The 12,441-nt window shown below is 38.9% G+C and overlaps 1 protein-coding gene across 1 annotated transcript in view; it reads right to left on the bottom strand.

The window, feature by feature from the left end:
• The window catches only part of DST (dystonin), a 326,171-nt gene that overhangs the window by 293,651 nt on the left and 20,079 nt on the right, over positions 1-12,441 (bottom strand). The gene's annotated exons all lie outside the window — the stretch shown is intronic.

The raw sequence follows: 12,441 nt of genomic DNA, 5'->3' as shown, positions 1-12,441 counted from the left end.
TACTGTGACAGTCTTCCAAAAGTGTAACCTGATGCTGGTCCAGGTGCGATGTTAATTTTTAGGGGTATGCTATTCGCAGCTTGGAGAGGTGCAGTATACTTTGTTATGCAGAGACAGCCCTCATTCCGCCCATCTAGATTCCAGATTTTTTGATACTAAACCAGCTAATATTTTAGGCTTGTCTTGTAGCCTTTTTCTTTTTGAGGGGCTTAAAATGTACCTTTACTTATGGAAGAAATTTGTACTGTGACTGAGATCTGATAAAATTTGTTGCTGTCTGAACCTTTTTACTGTCAGTTCTCATGGGGTGGACAAGTGAATCGTTATTATTACATTACGGGGTATTTTACCCATTTTAAAACTCAAAACCTGCATAATCCAGAGTAACGAAGTGATACACTCTTTGCCATGCATAAAACTGTACAATAATATACATTTAAATAATCTGGTAAAAAAGAATTTATCTCTTATTAGTGGTTGCTCTTCCTGACCTCCTTCATTTCTATTCCAACCCTCTTTTCTCCTTCTACAGTACTTCATTGTAAAGTTCAGAAGGGGAGAAAGGAAGGGGATGAATACATAAAACCAATTAACTGAATTCTTGTTCGCTGTATTGTGATGTGGAGAGAGCAAGAGGTAAGTGGGGAAAACCAGAAACATGAGATGTCTGATCCCAGCTCTGATTGTCTTCGTAATTAGTTCTTGTGCTGGGAATATTTTGCTTCCAGTTTATATAATAAGCTAAAACTCCCTGTAGGGTTTCAGAAAGCAGGATGGTCACAGCTAGGTGTCTTCCTGATGGGACCTGGACATGCACAGCTTGCTGCAGGGCATGGAGGGCACTTTGCTGTACCAGGTGGGGCAAACAGGGCCCCAATGTGCTTAGTCAGGGATTAGGTTTCTTGTGGCCTGTCCTTAGCTCCAGATTTTGCCATAAAAGAGAAAGTGTTCCCTTTAATCCCAGCTCTGAGCATCCTGCTTCGGGCCTGTATCTTCATGGGCTGCTCAGCAACCCTCAGTATCTTTGGATCACACAGACCCATGGAGACAGATTTTGCCTTTCAGTTTCTTCAGCTTCTTCATTTCTAGTTTATAATATGAAAATTGGAGTTTATAATTTGAAGTATATGCATTTCAAATAAATATATATATTTTCAAATAAATATATATATTTGTAATATAAAAATTAGAGCCTAGACACAGCGTTGTGAGGGTGCTATAGCCATAGTTTGTTAGTATTTATGTAGCAGCTTGGAATATGCAAGGACAAAGTACAATAGCAGTTGTTATTGAAGCTTTGAAGAAAGATCTCTCAACTCAGATTTATCTTTGAAAGTATGCTATAATTTTCATCCAGTAGGATATCCTTTTCTCAAAAGAGGCCTTAATAGCCCATTCTTATTTTTTATAACAACTCTTGTATAGTTCCTTCTACCCTTAGACACCAAAAGCACTATTGAGTGATCATTCCATATCCACCACTGAACATACTGTCCATACTCTCGACTGAGATGTCAATTTTAGGGAAAAGGAGACTGTCCTCTGGTCAGCTGTACTACAATACTGGAAGATAGGCTATGTGAGAAGAGCCCACTCCCATATTTTTGAGAAATCAAACTGAACAGGCAATGGTAGAGCAATCTTCGGCATCTATGTGTATTGCAACTAGCTGTCCTCTTTTAAGTTGTCCTTCTACCTTACTTAATGCATGCATTAACAAAATGAATGAACAAAACCCACTTTAGCTTACTCACTGGTAAGGAATCAGGTTGTCTCATTTTCAGAACAAGGTAGGAAACTCGGAAAGGAATTCTTCGTAACAGCAAAATCTAGCAAACTTGCATCTAAGAAATGCCAGCTTCTAACTGAACTACAGTCTACTGTTTTGTTCAGCGTGGAGATGCTTCCAAGTAGTGTGTACACAGAGCTATTGAGCACATAAGTATTTTTAAGAATCTCGACTTTGCTATTCCAAAGATGTTTACAATGAACTGAACAACTGCTTTGTTTTGCTTGAGTAAATTAATAGCTCTGATAAGTCTGTAATTGTTCTCTTTTTGCGCAGTCACTCATCCCACTGGATTGCTTGTTTCTAGCAAACACATTTTCCATGCCATAACTGTAAGTCCCAAATAAGCATTCCATGACTACAGCAACATATTAACTGGTTTAAAAAATACAGAATAATGCAGAACATCTGTACTATCCTGAAAAGTTGCTGCCAATTAAGACAGCATGTGAAAAAAAAAAACAGTTATATTCTGTTAAAATCAAAAGATGTAAGGCACTTCTGTTATTTTTCTATATAGCACATTGCTGTATGCAAGTGAAAAATGTGACTGTTAATAAGACACAACACTTTTTTTGGGTACGTGAGTGAAGTGTCTTTTATAGCCACTAAAATATTGATCAGACACATCCTTACTTAGCCTACTCTGGGACGTAGTGAGGGTCAGGTCTTGACCCTTCTTAGCTTGAAGGCCCATAAGGTCACAGCCCAGATGCTATAGCTGCTTATTCTATGCCTCCGATTATGCATTCGTTCTGCTCATTAGCCTAAAGACTTTTCTGTAGCCTCTATTGCCGATCAGCGGGGAGCTGTTGAATTTTCATAGCAGTTATGCATATAACAGCCTGTGCACTGAAGCCTGTTGGTCATACATAAGCAAATCTAAGTGGAGTTTTCTCTGCATTCAAAGTACAGGATTAAACTTAATGCATCTTTCCACCGTCAGTACCGCAGGGGGGTGCAAACTGCACATGGAGTCCTCACCACTGGGTCTCGGGAGGCAAAGTGCTCAGGACAAGCATTTAGGAGAGCAAAACTCATTTCTGCCAGTGTCTAGGGTTTTCTCTGTGATCAGGTGATTTGCAGCAGCCGCCTGAGAGTCAGGCTTGCTACTGTGCTATAAAAGCAAGCTGGTTTCCAGTAATGGGGATGATTTCAAAGAAGTATTTAGTATACTTCTTGTAAGAGGGATTTGGCCAAGTACCAGGGTGTGATTTCCCTTGAGGAGGGAAAGAAGGACTGTTTGTCATAGGTGAGGCACTGCATAAGATCAGGTGGAAACTAGGTGGAAGACGGTGTAGCTGGAAAATGGTATAAGGTAACGCACAACACCATATATCAGATAAGCCACCCCTAAAAAGGATCATCGGATCCCTCAGGAACACCAGTGGGTTTTGCACTGTCATTCCTCGAGGCGGACGCATTAGCAGAGGTCAGGTTTTAAACTCAGTCAAGCAGTACAGCTGGGAAAAGCTGCCGAGAGGCTGATACCAAATTATCGTCATACTGCAAAAATTCCCCAACTTTATGAGACGTTGGAGATTGCACTGGCCAACTGACTTCTAATCAAATATCTTGTACTTTCACATCTTATCTTTGATAAGACTTTCCACTGCAGTGGGTCCTTTCACGCTGGTTTTTGGAAGCTCTTGGGCAGTACAGGTCAACATTGACTGAAATTTAAGTTCCAGTTTAGCTATGAGTTATTTATATTTCACTTATACTAAACTATCTCAGAATTCCTGGAATACATTTTTTCTTTCACAATGTTCATTGTGGGCAAGGGATAAATATGAACAGAAATGAAGTGTTTGAATCATGGTTTTAGTGACTGTGTTTCAACAAAATTCCTCCTAATTTAGAATAATGTAGAATATCAGTTGAATGTAACATGCTATTTTTGTCCTTTAACATCCCAGATTGAATGGTATTGAAGTGGATCAACTTTCAGAGTAAAATAACTTAATAAATTTAAGACAAAATCTAGGGCAACTGAATGTTCCCATTAGTAAATCTTTACCGCTTTAACCTGATTAGATGATAAAGTAATGCAGAATACAAAACATCCAATGTATGTAATCAGGCTATGCAAGTCCCTTGGGACTGCATGTTGTCAGAAATGATCAAAATTCAAAACAGACCCACAAATGAAGGTACAAACAAGGGCAATGTAAAACCAACTATGCTAAGCTTAAAAAAAAAAAATCCACCAGTGGAGACGCAGCCATATTAAATGAATATTTTTCTCTTGTTCTGTACCAGTCATTTAAGAGAACGTCCATACTTGAAAGTGCCTACATTACCAGGATCTACAAACTAACTACAGAGTTTCTGGGTTTGTATTTAATGTTATAAAGCAATAAGCAGAAAGCTGGAAGGCAAATACACTAAATCTGAAACTCCAGAGCATCAAGGATCTGATTCTATGTTAAACTACCTTTGCGAACAGTTAGGCTTTTTAAACATCAAGACAAATTATTGCTTTGTAGAGATAATTTACATTCTTTCTTTCAAAAGGTAGGAGAAGATGGAATAAGCATTCAGTGTTTATCACATGCATTTTGTGCCTGTGATTTTATTCATACAAGGCAATTCTGACGCTTCCATAGGTTTTCGCAAGGAGATGGGATCTTTTCTGGATGCGATTAGATCAATCTCTACCGTGCCCCCACTTTGAAAATAACCTTATGGAGGCAGCTTTCATGACAGAAATAGGTTATCTGAGAACACAAAATTCAAAATGGATAAAGGGCTAGATCCACGTATGTACTTGGACATTGCAATACCATTTTGTAACATCAAACTACGTTTACTGGATAACCATCTACTTACACATCTAAAACTGATGTTTTGATGCAAAACTGAGGTTTTGGTAGGAGCTAAATAGTCAGAAAAACCTGGTCACCCAGGATGATGCAACATCTCATTCTTCAGGGACATAAGACACCCCCACACCTTCTCCTGAAATTGGTCCTTAGTCATCCTCTCATAACAGCAGGAAGCACTAGTTTCTTTTGAACCATAAAAGAAGTGAAGCAGCTGTTTGCCTTTTCCTTACTGCCATAAGAAGCTTGAAACCTAGCCTCAACCCCTCATCTCCCAGCAGCCAGCCTGGAGACTATTCTGCAACACTGTCCTGGCTGCGGAAGTGGTACAGGTTAAAAAAAGAGTTCAAGATTTTTTGGTGTGGAATGAGAAAGAGGAAGAGGGAGCGTAGCGCTCTGCAACAGAGCACGCAAGGCTCTCTGCAGGGAGGAGGTGGTGCTGGGTTCTGATCCCTGCTCTGATGACTGCTTATACGTTCTGCTTCAAGCACTAACTGGGTAAAATATTGAAGTAGTCCCTGGACAGGACATGTGCAATGGAGGCAACAGAAACCACAATGCAGATTGTGTACCAATTCTGTAGAGATACACCAAATTTCAAGTACTTATTGGTCTGAAGTGATACCATCTTCTAGTAGCTAAAAAAAGAAATTAGTGAATATTATGCTACAAGTAGAGCCTCTGTTCCGTGTACTTTCAGGAGCAGAAAGTTGAGAGATGCTCCACATTTGTAACTCCCTGTTAACTGTGAGATGAGCTGAGGGATCAGATACTGTCAAGATAATCTCCAGAGATCTCAGGAACTTCCACCAAGGAAGATAGTCATCACAAGTGAAAAATAAGGCATTTAAGTATGTTGCTGTGCAAGGAAAACCTGCTTGTTGTTTTTTCTTTTTCAAATTAATACATTGGAAAGCAAGGCATCCTTCATTCAGTGTAACCAAGACCTGTACGTAAGTGGGGCCAAATAACATTCCGCTTAACCTAGCCATGTTGTGCCAAAGCCAAAGTTCTCTTTAAATCTGCTTAGTAAAACTGTGCTAACAAAAATGTGGATTCTTTTTGACTGTCACTTGAAAAACAATATCATCAACATGACAGACCTGATTGTTACATATTTAATCCATTCCTTTATTCCTCACCTATTTCCTCTATTTAGTTTTTCAAAATGAACTGCAGGATTTAATCTTGAAATAGCTTACCTACATTATAGAAGCCGACAGAAAGGTACTGAAGGTTTTGCAGATGGGAAGATAATATTTTGAGCTCTGAGTATCTGGGAAGCTACAGCATGGGGAATAGGTATTTTAGTTGAGTTTTATGCTAAAACCATCAGCAAGATATAAGTGCTGCTTCCATTACAATTATCATTACCTTGTTTCAAAATTAATGCTTTATAGATATTAATACCTAAAATGTCAGGTTTTCATGGTCTCAAAATCATGAATTATTTCTGTAAAAGAAATGCGTATACCTTAGGTGACTGCTGTATAGAACTGTTGCAAAAAAACCCCTTCACATTACCTAAAAATAAATTTTGTATTAATTTTTAATTTCAGCTACCTTGCATCCATTCAGATCCCCCTAGTCTGCCAGACACAAAAGAGAATAAGGTGACAGAACAACTAAGGTTTGAGGAAGGCACACAGAGTTTTATCTGCTTACTACGCCTACAAGGCCAAGCATGTAATGGAGGAAGAGTCTGGAACAAGAAATCATCTAGCTTCAAATACTTTCCTCAGCCTTCTAAACTTCTCATTGTAGATTGTATTATATTATAGAGATGTTTTAATAGCAAACCAAATTACTCCTGCCATAAAAGGTTTATCGGAGTATGAAAACACTCTGGACAGCAAAGAGCAAACCGAAGTTCTAAGTAGCTTTTGAATCTCTGATGGGCACAGATTGTTTTCAAGAAAAAAATAAAAGGAGGACTTAGAAGAATTTTTTTAAATGACATAATGAAAATCTAAACCAGTGGTACTGATATTCTGCTTTTAGTAACAATTGTTAACATTCCTGACTGATAACTTTCCCTCCTTACGGAATTAAACATTCGTTCTTTTCAAACTGTTTCAATCCCATGTTTAAAAACAAAGTTTCAGGACTTGGTCCAGCAATGAATCAATATTTAACTATTTGAAAATACAGGTTCTTATAATTACATAACACTAGTAATACTGTTAATAATTATCAGATTGTTTTCTCTTATAAAATCCATTTTAAGTTGCCTTATCTTATGTTTGGTTGAAAATATTCCCTGCCCAAGGTTGAATTTTCTTGAAGATTTTTGGCCAAAGGCTGACTGAGAAGCCTGAGAGCAAGATGATGAAAATATCCAGCTGTTACTTGTCAACACTAAAAAAATATCTCAGTGATCTTTTTTGAGAAGACTCTAGGCTTTGGGATGGATACTTCAAATATGAATACCCTTTAAGCTGGACATAGGCTTTTGCCATCTTTGTTAAAATCTGTCTGCATTTGTCAGAGTGACAAGTCTCTCAGATATAAATATCATCTGCTATCCCTGGCATCAGGGAGTATAAAGTAAAGCTTTTAAAGTTTGGGTCTAAGCTCGTTGCTCTTGATGAGAAAGCTGCTCCAGAACCTACTCTCTTGATTACAAGTAATATTCCTCTAGTTGCGACCTGAAACTTATTCCTGGTCTTTTGCTTTTTGCAACAACAGTGTTCATTTCCTTAAATAACTTTTTTGTTTCCCTGATGCGTTCATAGCCTGCATGGTACCTCCTCTCAGCCTCTTTTGTTTTTGCTGAGCAAGTCAACTTCTTTTAATCTCTCCTCATCTGCTTGTAGTCCTTCTTTGCAAAGTTAAATAGTTTGATTTAACTATTCCTAGGGCCCAGGTGACTACCAATGTGATTTTTTTGTTTGGTTGTTTGTTTGTTTTTAACAAAGCTATGTTGAATTTATCAACTAAAATGTCTTCAATGTATCGACTAAAATCTCTTCAGGCTGGCACCCACTCAACAAAACCTCTCAAAAGTCTCAGGGATCTTACAGCTGCTGGACCAATACCCCACCATCACAGAGTGACCAAGCAAATTCCACCCTCGCAGCTCTTACCTCCCCTCTCAGGACACCTACCATCCCCACCGACGAGCTGAGCAGGATCCTTCCAGCTTGGAGATACAGAGGCAAAACCAATCTTTCCATCTAATAGTTACCTGCTGTGGTTGCAGGCTGATGGCAGTGCGGGCAAGAGACATGGAGGGCAGGGGAGGGCAGGCACCAGACCTGACAGGCAGGAGACCATTTCTTTTATGCTTTCCGTGACTCGCTCAGCCGTGCTCAGCCAGCAAGAGGAAGAAGCCGTACGATCTGAATGGAGAGAGGACAAACACCGGAACCGGAGCACTGGAGGAAAGGGCTGGAGAAATACACTGGCACTGACAGCCTGAGGGACAAACACAGGGACTGGCTGAGTCCGGGAGCTGCAGTTGAGAAGTGTTTAAGGGAGCAGCAGACTCTGTGGATAAAGACTAGAGGAGAAATGGACCTGCAAGGTAACAGCTCGAACTAATAACCATCAGTACTGGAGAGAGCAGATCAGGGGAGAGCTAAGGATCTGACATGAAACTGGTATTGCCTCAGCAAAAGGCTTTGAACAAGGTACTCTGATGAACAAGGAGGGTGGGAACTGTGTGTGAGGAGAAGGTCTCCAAGAAGAGAGACAAGAGCCAAGGAAGGTACGCATGGAGTATGGAACCAGAGGCCACAGGGAGACACAGGAATCAAAGAGACTGTTTGAACAAGTGCCTCAGAGCAATGAGATGACTGACCAGGTGAGCCTGGGAAGGGCTGTGCAAGGGCTGTGACACAGAGGAGTGATGCAAGGACTGACAAAGCGAGAGGAGAAGGGCTGAGGTCAGCAGAGGAGTGAGGACTGGGCAGCCAGGAAGGAGCCAGTGGTCAGGAGCAGTCTGGAGGAGACGGGGCAGAAGGAGCCACGCTTAGGAAGAATGAGCACAAGAAAGCACATGGAAATGGAAATTTCACCCCAGCTCTGGCCATTAGCAAATATCTGATAGTTCCTCTAGAAAAAAATACCTCTTCCCCTGTGTTACTGATTCATATGGAGGAACACAAATATCGTCAGTCTCTCTCTGAAATCCAATAGCAGTATTTTCTGCGTCAAAACCTGCTGATGAGCCACACAACGGAGCTTTGTTTTTAAGTTTACCTTTTTTTAACAACAGTAGGAAATTAAACACAAAGTTCTTGTTAAAATACTTTTCTTGAGGTTGCAAAGTCAAGCACTAGAATTCCACCAAATCCCAGATTCAAGGTTCACCACGCAACCTTAGTTCAGCCTGTTTATTTGTACATCACGATGCAGTCATAATGATGTGACCGTATACTATTACATCCCCCGTGTCTTGCTCTTATTTAGTGCAAATGATGGGTGATATTCACTCCATAAACAGTTGTTCAATATTTTGGTTTGTCACCCTCTGTTCAGTGGGCAGCCCCAGAACTTAACTTGTTTCAAGCTATTCAAATGCTGGTGTGAAGAAGAAATTATTATTTCTTAGACTGTTTTGTGGTGCTCATCACTACAGCAGTATGTGACTGCTTCACAAATACTGATGATCTTTCCCATTACACAAGATGCAAACTGAAACCAGGAGGTCAACTTTGATACCGAGGTCAAATTTAGATGCCAGAGATCTGATTTTTAAGAGTTATTAGAATTTCGTATCAGTAATACTCAGACCACAGCACACACAGAGTTCAGTGGTGAATGGCAGCTTGAGAACTTTTGTAAACCCAACTACATGCTTTGAGTCAGGCACTTAGAAAATGGAAGATAAAAAGTGTTTTAAGCCAGTTGTTCAGCACGTTCACAGTGACCTTGTGCCCACCCTTCAATCTCCAAGGCAGCACTCACAGCTTTTTGAATAAGAGATCCTCTCTCTTCGTGCAATCTCCTGTTTTATTCATTTATACACTTTACAACTTCTGCAGCAGAATTCCTACACATAAGAGTCATCCTAAGAGTACTTCCATCCTATGATGAATACAGAGTACATCCTGGAAAAAAAAAAAAGCGTGCCATCATAAACTAAAGTCTATGACAACGCAGATGCATAGACTGAATTAAAGCTGCATGTGTAACCTTAATTCCAGCGCTTCCTAATGTTTGAATACTTGCCTTTGCCAAACTATTCTTTAAACATAATACCCATATGTAGTGTTATATATAAATACGAATGGATAAGGGAGTCCCTTGCTATATAAAGATGTACTGTTTATGTGCCACAGTAGAATGTTACACAATACAACTCTGAAGAGTGACTCCTGTGGCAGTGAAGGAAAAGGAAACATCTGCCTTTAGACTCTATAATTACTATGCATCTGTGAGATAATTACTGGTCATTTTGAGTTGTGCAAACAACACCATCATAATAAAATCAGAGCTGATTAATTTTTTTTTAACTTGCCTTCAGCTACTGTACATAATTTACTATTTATGATCACTTACATAAAATGGTTTTTTGTACAGTTAAGACTGCTAGCACGTTTTAGGAGCTTAGGTTTATATTACTACCTCTCAAGGAAGGACACTGGGATTTAAAAAAAAAAACTCTGAACTGTTAAAAATTTAATTTCTCAGTGAGGCTACGCTGTATACATGTAGTATAATTTTATCAAAGAACACAAAATCCCAGTTAATAAAAATCATGGCAAAATAACAGTGGCAAAAAACTATTACGCATTTTTCAAGCCACAGTTTTACAGGTCTATTTCTTTGATACAAGAGTTGAATATTTTAACTCATTCACTTCTAATTTAGTAGCAAGTTAGCTTCAGCTCCAAGGACCAATTCAGAGAGCAATATGATGCAAAGTCAGGTTTATCATGAAGCTATTGGAATCCGAACAAAAACGTAATCCACAGTTTAGAAACAGCAAACCACCTTACTGGCAAGTGATATCAAAGGTGCTTATTTGATAGTAAGCACTATTTTTACATCAAAAGAGTGTAACTGGCTGTGCTGGTTGCTTTTTTTTTTTTAACCCCTGCCCCAAGAGTAGCTATGCGGCTTTCTTTTTTCTAAGGTTGTAAAAGACTATAGAAGTCAAAGTCACATCCTACAACAAAGATTGCTGTCTTAGCTTCATGCTGATGGTGCACTTTGACCCTCTTTCAACACTTCAGATCAAACAGAGCCAGGCTGGTTTAAGCTCTCATCCTGTTATCAGTCAATAAGCATTTGCCCTGAGAATTAAAATTAATACAGACAAAATAAAAATTGTATGGAATCAGCTTACCTATCAAGACAAAACCTGCTATATTGGAGGGCTTTGCCTGCAGGTGTAGGATGATTTGAAACTGTGTCTAGAAAAATAACATAGATTTGATACTATTTTCAACTACACAAGTGTAAATCTAAGTAAATACACTCAAAACAAGCATGATCTGCCACCACAGGGGACAATTTATTCAATTGACCTTAACTCTCCAAATAAGAGCTAGCAGTGAAGTCAGTTAAGGTGCTCTGAATGTGGATTTGTACTGTTATTGCTATGCTTATTTCTATGTATTTTTACATATATGTGTCATCAGTAATTATTAGCACTATTGCAATTAACTGTTTCTTTTGCACTATGCTTAATAGCTGTAATAACTCATCCATAGGAAAAAAATAAATCACTAGAAAGACAACTCAACAATAATTTTAAATCTCAGATCTAATTCTTAACATGTTACCATTGTGTTTTAAGAAAAAGTATTTTTTGAAGTTGTGAAGACATCACCTCCCTGGCCTAGTGAAACCCACGGCAATACACCTTTAAGAAATCCCTTCAAAAATCTGAACTGCCTAGGAGTTGGGCAAAAAGAGTGGAAGAAATGGGCAATTGCTACAATGCAATAGATGAGCTGCAGGGCGGAGAGGGAAAAGCAGCCAAGAGGAAATTGGGAGCAGGCAGCAAGGGAGGAGGTCACAGAAGCCAGCAGAACAGCAGGAGAATGAAGTCTTTGTGCAAAACTCTTCATGAAGAATTTATCAGTGAGGAGTTATTTGCTATAAGAAAAGCAATAAAACACAACAGTCCAAGAAACAGATGTAAACAGTCTCTTGGTAGGCATGTGTGTGTTTGGAAAGAGAAGAAGTACCTTTTAAGTCAACCCAATAGCCATTGAAGGCTTCCTCTTTATTTCAAAGATGACTGGATTTAGCATATATAGTCATATTTGCAAAGACCCTCCACACCTAAAGGTATTTTGAGGTATTTTAAAAAATGTTTAAGATGGCCAGATGCTTAAGTCTTGTTAAAAACTTTACGAATCAATCACCTAATAAACTCTCGGGTACTTCTCAAAATCCCAGTCAATATCCTTTAGCTCTTAAAGCAAAAGATGCAGTCCTTGTTTCCCTTTTTATATTCATTCACGTTTCCTGCATTCCTGCATTGTGTCTGTGCTCAAATTATCCTGAGAGAGGGCGTGTGTGTGTGTGTTTAGGCACATGTACATGCGGAGTCCGGTAGCTCACAGCTTTGTCATATGTTTTGAGAAATATTTTATTAACATATTCATATGTTAATAAAAATGCTGAAGGTGAAAAATGATATGATAATGTTTTGCCATATTTGCTTCTAAATGTGATTCACAGGAGAAACAATCCAATACAAGCAGATGTCTCCAAAAGAAAGAAGCTATGAATGCCATCTATAGATTAAATAGCTAATACTTGGAATTAACCAAGTCTTGTGCAGGGTCATGAGTAATTTTTGTACATCATCTGTATTAGGTCATTCAAATATCACATAAAGTACATCATGGTATTGGAAAACTAGTA

Source organism: Nyctibius grandis, chromosome 1 (assembly GCF_013368605.1).
Source record: "Nyctibius grandis isolate bNycGra1 chromosome 1, bNycGra1.pri, whole genome shotgun sequence".
NCBI lineage: Eukaryota > Metazoa > Chordata > Aves > Nyctibiiformes > Nyctibiidae > Nyctibius > Nyctibius grandis.
Note: the sequence above shows the minus strand (reverse complement) of the source record. Positions and strands in the feature narration are given on the sequence as shown.